This window comes from Salmo salar, chromosome 18 (genome assembly GCF_965601325.2).
Source record: "Salmo salar chromosome 18, fSalSal1, whole genome shotgun sequence".
In the NCBI taxonomy this organism is placed as follows: Eukaryota; Metazoa; Chordata; class Actinopteri; order Salmoniformes; family Salmonidae; genus Salmo; species Salmo salar.
In genome coordinates, this window is record NC_138308.1 from 14,067,281 (window position 1) to 14,081,825 (window position 14,545).

Consider the following 14,545-nt stretch of genomic DNA (forward strand, 5'->3'; position numbering starts at 1 on the left):
TGCACCACTGTGGTTTGGGCTGCAGGTAAATAAGAAGAAACGTCAACCGAGATCTGTAGAGTGTACATCCTCTCCCCTGAGCCAAAAGGTTAATTGTGACGAAATACTGTAGACATCTTGTCCCTAAGATCCATGTTAGAGTCACATCACAGAATATCTGCCACATGAATAAGGTATGAACAATGGCCACGCATGTGTGCACACGCACGCACGCAGGCACGCACACACACACACACATTGTGACATGCTATGCACTACCTGCATAGGACAGCACATAAATCATTTCACAGAAGAAATAGATTGTCTGTATAATACTGAGCCAGGTTTGCATCTCAACCCTCCACTCAGATGTTTCACCCAAAATTCATTATGATCATCATATGGGTAAATTGAAGATTGCTGAGATTAAGCCGGTCATAATACAGCACAAACAGGAATGAAAAAGGCCCTGGTCTTACCATATTCGATTAACTCTAAAGGGTTCGCTCTCAGGTTTCCATGAAAGCTGCACATTTTAATTAATGTGCGAGTTAATTAAGAGCCCACCTTCTGTGACACGGAGCAGTGATGACTCAACCCACTCTCATTTCTGAATGATTTATTCATCCCTGCCTTCTCCGAGGCCAACAGCTCTCTCGATGGGCCAGTAGTGGGGGAGAAGTGGTCGGGGAGCAAGGCAGGTCAACAGGAGGTTGTTGCGTACTCTGATACAGAATCGGACTTTTGTGTTCCAACTGAGACATCATGGATAGTGTCATATTATCTAATAAAGAATACGGGGACTGTGGCTAATCAGATGTTAGCCGGTAATGAACAATCAGAGTTGGGCCACCTCACATACACAGAGTGTTACTGTCTCTCCTCCACTGTTGTGTTCGCCCGGCTTATGCCATAGAGAGTTCTTGTGCGATCACACAGACTCCAAGCTGTTCCGTCATACAGTAGAGAAAAATAAAGGAAGAAGGCAATCACGGCCTGTTCTCACAGGATCGGAGCAGCAGACCTAAACGCTTTTGACTGTGAGATGGCGCTCCTATCAAGCCCCGCCTCTGGGGGAGGGGGTCGACTCAAGCGTGTCTGCACATTGAAGATCATGCTTGAGCCACTCAGCATACCGCACCATCGTTGTAGCTACATATTTAGCAAATTCTATCTTGACCCTTCAGTGAGAGTGAGTCTACTTCTGAACAATGCCTGACTGAGAAATTTGACAAATCTTTGGTGGTAATGCAGTTATTTGTGTCTAATGATGTAATAATTTCACTTGGGTGTTTGAATTCAATTATAATGTACTGATTACTAAGTTAATCAGCAATATGAATGCAATTGACCACAGGTTAGAAGGAGACTTCAGAGACAATAATGAGGATTTATTTTCAGTGGCGCAGAAAATGCCACCTGGTTAAGAGGGAGACCACGGCAGCGCTCTGCTAGTCACCCACTGCCATTAGAAACTGGAGCCTGGGGAGAGACCAGACAGGAGCAACGGCAAACCAAAATGGACTTCAGATCGAGAAATGGCGCAGAAAACAGAACGATAGGGGGACAATAGCAAGTTGAGATGGAAAGAGGCGGGATGATGAAGGCTCAATAAAGCAGACAGTACTGTAGAATAAATCAACCTTTAAAAGGACATTTAATGCAGTCAGAAGAAAATCACCTAGAAATTGAGTTTTAATTGCTATCCAAATGCTGGCTACGCCTCCTGAGGCTCCATATGTGGGCCCTGGTACCCACTGCTGCAATCCCACCACAGCAGAGCAGACACCCTCTCCTTCCTTTAAACAACTGTGTACTATTGCTGGTGTCTCAGACACATTAGCTTCATAATTTCCACTGTTCCCGTCATTACCAATCTGTCGCTCCTATCATGGCCACCTAATCATCCCCTGATTAATTGGTATGCATCACTACTCACCTCCCCACTGTGATAGCTAATGTGTGATGATAAACTCTGGCACAAAAATGTCTGCCGTGGCATCACTCTGGTGGGTGCTACACATTGATAGTGGATGATGTGAGTTTCCCTATACAATGTAAAGCCATGGGTTACAGACAAGCAACAGACAAGCAACAAGCAACTCTTACATTGGGGTGGACACATTTTGATACGGGAGTTTTTGTGTGTGTTTTTTTACAGGTTTTAAATGCTAATTTCTAGTGACTTTTGAGAAAAGGATACAGACAAATCTTAACTTATTAATGGGCAAATTTACGAGGTTTAAGGTTAAGGGGGGCCTTGTAAAGGGGCACTTACTCTTGTACAGTCCAATCAGTCTTAGGGCCATGGCCATTCATATTGTACTGAATACCAGTGTGACTGTTCATGTGGATATATTCAATTAAACAAACATTTGTTTTCTTTCTCTGCTACTGTATGATGAATGTCTTAGTATGTTTTCACTTCCCCTATGTTAGGTTGTTACTACTGCTGCTCTACATACCGTATTGCTGTCACGACTTCCGCGGTCCCTCTCCTTGTTCGGGCGGCGTTCGGCGGTCGATGTCACCGGCCTTCTAGCCATCGCCGATCCACTTTTCATTTTCCATTTGTTTTGTCTTTGTCTTACACACCTGGTTTCAATTCCCCAATTACTTGTTCATTATTTAAACCTCTGTTCCCCCATGTTTGTTTGTGAGTAATTGTTTGTATGTAATACGGTCCGTTATTGTGGGCTCGCATTATTGCGTTGTATTTGTTTGTATTTTGAGTAAATATGTTTTTTCTCATATCTGCTGTCCTGCGCCTGACTCCACCACACCAGCTCACACAGACTTTATTACAGAATTACTCACCTGAAATGGAGTCAGCAGGAGCAGACGACCCTCCTTTTGCGGTCGAAGAGTATGTCCAGCAGCAAGCGACCATGTTACAACGTCTGGACACTGCCATGGATCGCGTGCTGCAGACGATGGATAGATGGGAGAGAGAAGGAGGTCCTCCAACGCCTCCACCAGCCCCACTACAGCAGGCTCCACTGTCCACCCCTCCTTCACTCGGTCCCAGCGGGATTCGGCTCGCACTCCCGAGGGAGTATGATGGGACGGCTGCCGCATGCCAGGGGTTCCTACTCCAGCTGGAGCTCTACCTGGCGACCGTCCACCCGGCTCCTTCGGGACGTGAGAACGTGTCCGCCCTCACCTCCTGCCTCTCAGGTAAAGCCCTGGAATGGGCCAACGCTGTATGGAGTGAGGGAGACGCAGCGTTGGACCATTACACAGCGTTGGACCATTACGCAGAGTTCACCCGCCGCTTTCGGGCAGTTTTCGACCACCCGCCTGAGGGTCGAGCGGCAGGTGAACGTCTGTTCCACCTGAGGCAGGGGACGAGGAGCGCGCAGGATTTCGCTTTGGACTTCAGGACCCTGGCTGCCAGCGTGGGATGGAACGACAGGGCCCTGATCGATCACTACCAGTGCAGTCTGCGCGAGGACGTTCGTCGGGAGTTGGCCTGCCGAGACACCACCCTCACGTTGGACCAGCTGGTGGACCTGTCCATCCGGCTGGACAACCTGCTGGCCACCCGCGGACGTCCGGATTGGGTCCCGTCAGTTCCATCCCCCAGCACCTCCGATCCGACACCCATGGAGCTAGGAGGTGCTGTATTTAGGGCGACCGGAGGAGGGGTCATTCCCTGCACCATCTGTGGCCGCAGAGGGCACACTGCTGGTCGGCGCTGGGGGGTTCCTCAGGGAGTCGAGGCAGCAGGCAGGGCACTATCGTGTCATCCCAGGTGAGTTGGCACCAGGCTCACTCAGAGCCCCCTGCTACTCACATGTATGTGTTTATCAAATTTCCTGAGTTTTCCCTGCATTCCCAGCATAAGGCGCTCGTAGATACAGGTGCAGCTGGGAATTTTATTGACCGTTCATTTGCTCATAGTTTAGGGATCCCCCTTGTTCCTGTAGATATGCCCTTCCCTGCGCACACCCTAGATAGTCGACCATTAGGGTCAGGGCTGATTAGGGAGACCACCGCTCCACTAAGCATGGTTACGCAGGAGGGTCAGAAGGAGGGAATCAGTCTCTTCCTTATTGATTCTCTTGCATTTCCCGTGGTGCTGGGCCTACCCTGGTTGGCCTGTCATGACCCCACTATTTCGTGGCAACAGAGGGCTCTCAAGGGGTGGTCACGAGAGTGCTCAGGGAGGTGTGTGGGAGTTTCCATCGGTGCGACTACGGTGGAAAGTCCAGACCAGGTCTCCACCGTGCGCATCCCCTCAGAATATGCCAATTTGGCTCTCGCCTCCTGTAAGAAGAAGGCGACTCAACTACCACCCCATCGACGGGGGGATTGTGAGATAAATCTCCTGGTAGACGCAGCACTTCCCAGGAGTCACGTGTACCCTCTGTCACAGGAGGAGACGGCGGCTATGGAACCATATGTCTCCGAATCCCTGGGGCAGGGATACATTCGGCCCTCCACTTCACCTGCCTCCTCAGTACCACCTCAGAGCACTATGAGTACCTCGTCATGCCGTACGGGTTGATGAATGCTCCATCAGTCTTCCAGGCCTTTGTTGACGAGATTTTCCAGGACCTGCACGGGCAGGGTGTAGTGGTGTATATCGACGACATTCTGATATACTCCGCTACATGCGCCGAGCATGTGTCCCTGGTGTGCAGGGTGCTTGGTCGACCTTTGGAGCATGACCTGTACGTCAAGGCTGAAAAATGTCTGTTCTTCCAACAGTCCGTCACCTTCCTAGGGTACCGCATTTCCACTTCAGGGGTAGAGATGGAGAGTGACCGCATTTCAGCCGTACGTAATTGGCCGACTCCCATCACGGTAAAGGAATTGCAGCGGTTTCTAGGGTTTGCCAACTACTACCGGAGGTTTATCCCGGGGTTTTGGTCAGGTAGCGGCTCCCATTACCTCACTGCTGAAGGGGGGACCGATGCGACTGCAGGGGTCGGCTGAGGCGGACAGGGCTTTTGGTCACCTGAAGGCTCTGTTTACCTCGGCTCCCGTGCTGGTACATCCGGATCCCTCTTTGGCGTTCATAGTGGAGGTGGACGCGTCAGAGGCTGGGATAGGAGCCGTGCTATCTCAGCACTCGGGTAAGCCACCGAAGCTCCGCCCTTTTGCCTTCTTTTCGAAGAAGCTCAGCCCGGCGGAGCAAAACTATGATGTGGAAGATCGGGAGATGTTGGCTGTCGTCAAGGCTCTGAAGGCGTGGAGACATTGGCTTGAGAGGGCGAGACACCCTTTTCTCATCTGGTCTGACCACTGCAATCTGGAGTACATCTGGGCGGCGAAGAGACTGAACCCTCGCCAGGCAAGGTGGGCCATGTTTGTTACCCATTTTGTGTTCACCCTGTCCTACCGACCAGGTTCCCAGAACGCTAAGGCAGACGCACTGTCCCGGATGTATGACACAGAGGAGCGGTCCATGGATCACACTCCCATTCTCCCGGCCTCTTGCTTAGTGGCACCGGTAGTGTGGGAGCTGGACGCTGACATCGAGCGGGCGTTACGTTCAAAGCCCACTCCTCTCCAGTGTCCAGCTGGGCGTCTGTACGTTCCATCTGCTGTCTGCGACCTTTTGATTTATTGAGCACACACGTCACCCTCCTCTGGTCATCCTGGCATTGGTCGGACAGTGTGTTGTCTTAGTGGGAAGTACTGGTGGTCCACCTTGGCCAAGGACGTGAGGTTTTATGTTTCCTCCTGCTCGGTGTGCAAGGCTCCCAGGCACCTGCCCAGAGGGAAGTTACAACCCCTACCCGTTCCACAACGACCGTGATCGCACCTGTCGGTGGACTTCCTGACGGATCTTCCTCCCTCACAGGGCAAGACCCCAATCCTGGTCGTTGTGGATCGGTTTTCTAAGTCCTGCCGTCTCCTCCCTTTGCCCAGTCTCCCTACGGCCCTACAGACTGCGGAGGCCCTGTTCACTCACGTCTTCCGGCACTACGGGGTGCCTGAGGACATAGTCTCTGATCGGGGTCCCCAGTTCACGTCCAGGGTCTGGAGAGCGTTCATGGAACGTCTGGGGGTCTCGGTCAGCCTCACCTCAGGTTTTCACCCCGAGAGTAACGGGTAGGTGGAGAGATTAAACCAGGATGTGGGTAGGTTTCTGCGGTCATATTGCCAGGACCGGCCGGGAGAGTGGGCGGCGTTCATCTCCTGGGCAGAGATGGCCCAAAACTCACTCCGCCACTCCTCCACTAACCTCTCTCCCTTCCAGTGCGTCCTGGGGTATCAGCCGGTTCTGGCACCTTGGCATCAGTGCCAGATCGAAGCTTCTGCGGTGGACAAATTATTTAAGCGCTCGGAGGAGACCTGGGACGCCACCCATGTACACCTGCAACGGGACGTGAGGCGGCAGAAGGCGAGCGCCAACTGCCACCGCAGTGAGGCCCCGGTGTTCGCACCAGGGGACCGGGTCTGGCTCTCGACCCGAAACCTGTCCTTCCGCCTGCCCTCCTGGAAGCTGGGTCCGCGGTTTGTGGGGCCATTCAAAGTCCTGAGGAGACTGAACGAGGTATGCTACAGGTTACAGCTTCCCCCAGATTGCCGTATTAATCCCTCATTCCATGTGTCTCTCCTCAGGCCGGTGGTGGCTGGTCCACTCCAGGAGTCTGAGGTGCGGGAGGTTCCTCCGCCCCCTCTGGACATCGAGGGGGCCCCGGCATATGTTTGAGCCATCCTGGACTCGAGGCGCCGGGCGAGGGGCCTTCAGTACCTCGTGGAGTGGGAGGGGTACGGTCCGGAGGAGAGATGCTGGGTGCCGGTGGAGGACTTCTTGGACTCTTCGTCGCTGCGGGAGTTCCACCGTCTCCATCCGGATCGCCCTGCGCCTCGTCCTCTGGGTCGTCCCCGAGGTCGGTGTCGGCGCGCTGCTGGAGCTGCGCGTCAAGGGGGGGGTACTGTCACGACTTCCTCCGAAGTCGGTCCCTCTCCTTGTTCGGGCGGCGTTCGGCGGTCGACGTCACCGGCCTTCTAGCCATCACCGATCCACTTTTCATTTTCCATTTGTTTTGTCTTTGTCTTACACACCTGGTTTCAATTCCCAAATTACTTGTTCATAATTTAAACCTCTGTTCCCCCATGTTTGTTTGTTAGTAATTGTTTGTATGTAATACGGTCCATTATTGTGGGCTGTATTTGTTTGTATTTTGAGTAAATACGTTTTTTACTCATATCTGCTGTCCTGCGCCTGACTCCTCCACACCAGCTCACACAGACTTTATTACAATTGCAGGGCGGAAAGCGGGCCAAAACCGTACCGTGAGAGATTTTTTTGGGGCCCCCCAAAGTATTTTGTTAAATATTTTTGGGTCAATAAAGACTGTAAAATCATCAGTATTTCAGGGAAATTGAGTTGAATTAATTTGAATGGGATCGTGTCTCATTGTAATCAAGGTATAAAATTATTTTTATAATCAAGGTATAAAATTATTGTTATTTTAAATTACAATCTCTTTTTGGGCATAGCTATGGTCAATTTGCAGTGTACAAATTATTATAATTAGGTTCTGGCTCCCGACCAGCCACTTACGGCTGAATCTGTCTGCCTACCCCTGCTGTATGGTTGGAAATTTAACTTAATATTTTCTACTTTTAATACAGTTATTATACTGTAATAATAACCAGCAACATACACAGTTAAAAACTGTTTAAATAAATAAAAGAAGTAGGCATGAAAGGTCAAACTGAAATGAATCACACAATTATCAAAAATAAAATATCATGGCTGCATCTCTCCTGCATGAAGTTAACACATGCAATACACCCTCTAGACTTAAGCTGTTATCATTTCATCAGAGATAATATATGATAATTCAGATTGATTCACACTACCTCTAGACTTAAGCTGCTATCATTTCATCAGAGATCATATATGATAATTCAGATTGATTCACACTAGGTCCGACTCCAGGATGCTGGCCTTCTAGGCAGAGTCCCTCTGTCCAGTGTCTGTGTTCTTTTGCCCATCTTAATCTTTCATTTTTATTGGCCAGTCTGAGATATGGCTTTTTCTTTGCAACTCTGCCTAGAAGGCCAGCATCCCAGAGTCGCCTCTTCACTGTTGACATTGAGACTGGTGATTTGCGGGTACTATTTAATGAAGCTGCCAGTTGAGGACTTGTGAGGCGTCTGTTTCTCAAACTAGACACTCTAATGTACTAGCCCTCTTGCTCAGTTGTGCACCGGTGCTTCCCACTCCTCTTTCTATTCTGGTTAGAGACAGTTTGCGCTGTTCTGTGAAGGGAGTAGTACACAGCGTTGTACGAGATCTTCAGTTACTTGGCAATTTCTCGCATGGAAAAGCCTTCATTTCTCAGAACAAGAATAGGCTGACGAGTTTCAGAAGAAAGGTCTTGTTTCTGGCCATTTTGAGCCTTGGTTGAGAGAGTGCTGCAGCAGAGGCAGCTGAGTCACGGAGACAGAGCAGCACACACTTAGGTCGTCATAACTTTTTACCAGTTGTAAGTAGGCTATTTAGATTGGTCATTATGGAGACACCCTTTTTCCATAAAATATATTAACACGCTAGAACTGATGTAACAGCGATGAAGCATTGGAAAAAGACTTTAGACGCACTAGAGCCCTTTAGAAACTCCTTAGACAACTCCTAGGTGGTTTAAAGTGAACTGCATTCTAACGTCGACTTTTCTTATGGATAACCGTATCAAGCGAAGGGATTTAATCATGCTGATTTCTAGGGTCTGGAGCACTGAGCGAGTGGAAATTTGAAATGGAAGTTATTTAACCCCCTCCCATGCTTCTGACATTCAATGTGGAGAATGAAAGGCTACATGTGCATCTGTTGGCCATCAAGTAGGCTATTCATTTCTAAGCCATTGTAAGTTACTGTAGCCCTACCAGGAACAACAAACGCAATTGCATTTTATCAATGGCATTTTGAATGCACAGAGATACCGTGATGAGATCCTGAGGCCCACTGTCGTGCCATTCATCTGCCGCCATCGCTTCATGTTACAGCATGACAATGCACGGCCCCATGTCACAAGGATCTGTACACAATTCCTGGAAGCTGAAAATGTCTGAGTTCTTCCATGGCTTGCATACTCACCAGACATGTCACCCATTGAGCATGTTTGGGATGCTCTGGTTCGACGTGTATGACAGCGTGTTCCAGTTCCCACCAATATCCAGAAACTTCACACAGCCATTGAAGAGGAGTGGGACAACATTCCACAGGCCACAATCATCAGCCTGATCAACTCTATGTGAAGGAGATGTGTCATGAGGTAAATGGTGGTCACACCAGATACTGACTGGTTTTCTGATCCATGCCCCTACCTTTTATTAAAGGTATCTGTGACCAGCAGATGCTTATTGTTTCCAGTCATGTGAAATCCATAGACTAGAGCCTAATGCATTTATTTCAATTGACTGATTTCCTTATATGAACCGTAACTCAGTAAAATCTTTGAAATTGTTGTGTTGCGTTTCTATTTTTGTTTAGTATAATTACTTGTCAGCCAGCAACGTTTGTCTGTAAAACGAAAAGCAGACAGCCAGCTCTAGCAAACACCATAAAACGAATCCACTAATTGCAGGCAGGAGCCAATATTTAGGGTATTAAGCCCAAGGACAAACACAGACACACAGCACATGGGGATTTTTAATTATATCAAGACACAAATGGGAGAACCTGCTACAGTTCATACAGAGCAGAACATAACCAGTTCCAAATAAACTGTCATATGATAAACCAGCTAAACTCAGGTTAACATGTCAGAAACAGCTTTATTCACCAAAGATATTTGCATGTATAGGAATTTAACTCCGTGAAATGGTGCTGCCACAATAAACAGACTATACAGACAAAAAATATATATAGATGCAGAATTTCCACAGATCCACATACAGTATGGACTCTATATGAACACTATAAGCTAAGTGATGCGTGTAAGAGATGTGCAAAGAGACATGTGCAGTTCTGGGATTAGTAGTGCAGAGTGCAAAATCCATGGATGAGAGGATCATCGTTGACCAGGTGGCCGGTTGGTGAGGAGTGTGCAGGGCCTCGATGGAGGGCAGGTGGCAGCCAATGACCCTCTCAGCAGACCCCACAATCCATTGCAGTGATCGAGGAGGTGAGGTGGATTTTATAGTAATTGTCTGATTGGGAACTACCATTGTCTATTAATTACAGAATCTCAAATTATTTCAATTTTGCACTGGAAGTTTTATTGTATACAGTCAGTAATACAGGAGTCAAATCACAATCGGGAGTCTAATCAGATCAGATGTTATCAGCAAGCCAGAGCCATCTGTGGAAAGAGCACAAGTAGAACAAAGATATAAGTGCAAACAGATAATAAATGTATCATTCAACATAGAATCCACCTAAAACAATGGCATGAGCTCTGTCCCAATGAATTTCTGCTCAACTCCTCACTTCCTTTCTACACGCACCCTTCTCAAAACCCATTGGAGGAGGTCTGAGTCGAGGAACCTTGAGTCATCTCCTCCGATGGGGTTTTAGAAGGAGACGCGATGGTCAGTCCTTGCAACCATAGCTCTGTGTATGAATTTGAGAGTGGTTACATTTCTCTGGCCCCATCCCTCAGCGTTTTACCAAAACAGCGGCTGCTGATTGCCACTTTAAGAAACACATTCATGAGCATACATCTATGTTTAATTACACATCACTAATAGGAGTGCGGTGCCATACCTTTAGCTCCCAGGTGCAGCAGAGCTGACACACTAAAGATGAAGTTGCAGAAGATGTCTTGACCACCCTCTGGCTGTTCTCCACTGTCCCAGGCACTGTGGAATTGCCCTGTACCAATCCACGCCATATGTAATTCAGCATGGCTCAGTATTGAACAGCCTGCTGTCATTTCATGCCCAACCCACCTCGTGGAGAGCTATCTTCCTATAGGTTTTCACTTCATCCCTTACCTACACTACTCATAGTGTTTGGCAATGACTATCACATGCAGTACATTCAGTATTGAACCATCCTCTGTATAGAACCATCTTTTTAACCAATAGACAGCAGCTGGTCATTATCCTCTCTACGTGACAAATGTCCTACGCACAATGCCTCCATACAGTGTCCAAGAAATTAGAGGAACTCTCAGTACAACTCATGATTAAGTTACTGGTGGATGTCACGGTTACCTGCAGGAAGTCCCCAGGCTGCTGTGCATAGAGGAGAGCCAAGGTAACCGACTTGGAACAGAATGGACTCATGTATCTCCTGTCTCTGTCATCTGAGCAGAGAACAACTTCACTGCCACATATTAGTGACAGTGGACCTGCATGGAAACAGGGATGGAGATAAAGAATTGGTTTGAGGTCATTCTTATTTATTGTAACTGCACAACAACTGATAAAGTAAAAGTTATCAAATCTTTATTTCAATCATATTCTATCTCAAAGTACGTGGTTAACGGTTAACAATATTGGCTATTATTTGGTTCAGAGCCTGACTGGCTCTCCTTCCTCAATCACTGACCTCTTCCACAGTGAGGGTCTGCCCTAGCTGTTCTCACCCTGCCTCCCCCCTCTTCTGCCACCCAGTCATGCTGGTCTTCCGAGTCCTCATCCTCTACTAAACCCTTCCTAGACTTAGGTACAATGCTCTTAGTTAAACCAGCTTGGCTGTGGTTAAACCACATGGTTAAATGTTAGCTAGCTAACGTTAGCTAGTTAGCTTCCTAGCCTGCTTTAATAAAAGAAGACCAAATAACTACCTACTTCCATTTCAATAGTATATATCATAGTTGATAAGCTAGCTAGTTGGTTAGCTAGTTTCTTTACTGAAAAACAATCCAACTTACCTCTTTATAATTGTCAGTCATTGTTCACCTTTAATCGTTCCCTTTCATCTCTATGATTAAAAAAATCAAGTTAGAGAGCAGTCAAGACTTGATTGGTCCAAAAATGTGATCAATTGCGTTTCAGAAAACTGCTAGCTACAGGCTATGTTCATTGGCTTGAATTTCTCCCTATTATAAAATTATATATTTTCAGGATATCTTCCTTTTGATAGCAGCAGGGTACAAAGTCCAAACTGAAGCCCATTAGGTCCAAATCATTGATGTTAGGGTCACGTCAGGATCAAATCACACACATTTCTTGTGTTCCTACTCCTAGAGGAATAACCTGTGATGTTATCAAATGTCAACCTCAACAAAAGACAAGTTTCTGCTTTGCAAAACATGCAATGTGATCACAGATCTATAATGAAAACCATCACAGAATGACATTTGCTAATTTCATCACCAGCTTGACAAGCCACAAAGCTCCCGCTCAGTCATTTTAACCAACCAGGTCTGCTGTTCCACAGTAACAGGAAGCTTTGGATGCAATTCTCTCTACAGGTACAGTATTCTCAAAGCAAAGAGAAAACAATGCATGGTCGGTTGGCTTTTTCCTCCTACCTCCCGCAACGCACTCACAACCTAGTGTAATTTACTGCAAACATTTTAATTTTTTCTGCATCAAAAGCAGCTTGAAGCAAGTTGTGGAGTTGTGTGTGGCAGGGGGCAAATGTATATGTTTAGTGCAGCAGCCTATCTGTGTTCTCTAACGGGGAAGGCAAGGGACAGGGGAGGGAGGGTGACTGCACCGCTCCATGCCTGGGAGTCATCAATCACAAACCGCAGTCAATTGGATGAGCAACACAGGGATTCCATTCTCAATCAGTTTGCCCCAATGCCTCTCTAACTTACCTGTTATCACTTAATTTACTGTATGTACGACTATGAGTCCCCTTCAGTTAAGACTGTTCCTGCTTTTTATCCTTCCGTCTTTGCAGTACATATTGTACAGGCTTATACTGAACTAAATCTGATTCAATTAGTATACAATTAACAATCACACAGACAATACAGACAAAATAGTAATGTAAAAAAGCACTGCTATCGTTGGTGGTGTGGTGACGAACAGGTTTGAGTTTAGAGGACCTAGACCGGTGAATAAAAATGAATCCACTTTGGAAGCCGTTGCTAGGTAACATTCAGTTTAACAGAATAATGATCCGTCCCGGTTTAAATTGGTGAGAAATATACCTCTACTATTTCTATTTTAAAAAGTTTTGAAGATGTGGCGTATACCAATGATATAACAGATCGATATCCACAAAAGACTGCACAAAAGACAGGAATTTGTATGTTTTCCTCGCCTCCTCCAAGCTGTCGCATTGCATGGCAAAACAAAGACAGACCGTGGACAGGACAAAGTGTGACAGATGCTATACGTTTTAATGGGTATAAACATAACATTAGTTAGGCTAAAGCCTGGTTTTGATTCGTGGCTGCATGGGTTTCTGCCATCGAGCACATCAAATGATGGGAGATGATAGCATAAACGCTACTTAAAGAGCATCGCTTTATCTCTGAACATCACATTACACCCTTGGACAGATGACCTTGGAAAAGAAGGATAGAAGCGAGAGTAAATAAATAACAAAATGTTGGCCTATCTTACGCCTCCGGACTGCATGACTAGCTGTATTGTGTAATGCTCATTTGTAGTTGGAAAAGCACAAACACACTTTATTACTTGTAAAATAGTCAACCAGATAGTTGCCATTTAGCACAAGTCTTTTGTGAGTCATCATACAGCACACTGTACCACAGAAGGGTTAAACAAGCCCTTTTAAAAATGTTAGTAATTAGGCAATTTTAGTCACTGTAAGTCAAACATTTGTAAAATAACTGGAGACATTCATGCCAAGACTGAATACATAGGCAAATGAACCTACATTACATCTCATCCACTTGATACACTAAAGAGAAGCACTTTCACTGCTGATGTCCACGAGGTGAACAAATGTTTCATGTTGACACTTCAGATGTGGAAAAACTGTCAGGTCTCAATATATGGAAAGAAATTGAGAAGGAACTAATAATCTGTCTATTGCCATACTTTTAGGAATACAAATCATGATATTTGATATTAGATTTATATGAGGGAGAAAATCTATATTATCTCAATTTGAGATCAGTTAAGTTATTTCATGTTGTCTACAGCTCTCAGTAAAGTAATCCTATTTTTTATCCTGTGTATTGAAAAGGGTATTAGGCTATGCATAGCCTATATTACATAATCCCCTCACTAGGGAGTCAGGCTTTGATCTGAATGCCAACCCATCCCTAAATTCTCATCAACTGTAGCATTGTGAAGTTCCTCACATTGCACACTGTGGTCACATGATTAGGGCCATGATTTGAAACAAAAACTATTGATGTCCCTGACTGATGTACAAATAAGGCAGTCTAAATGGAAATGGTTCTTCTTCAGCTGTCAGGGAGGTGATGACATATCTTCAAATGTCTAGGGTGGAAATAGCATTGAAATCGTTCTATTGCACGCAATCGTCTGGCAGCTTTAATAGAGAAATGTTTGGGACAGACAGTTCAAACATTTGGAATTGACAAAATCTTTCATATCTACTTGATGGACTGACTGATCGTCTATTTACCTGGAGATATTCCCACAGGACTCAACACTAGCACAGCTGATAGAACATCTGATTAATCCAATCATCCAATCTGATTAATCCAATCGTCCGATCTGATTAATCTGATCTGATTTGATTTGATCTGATTAA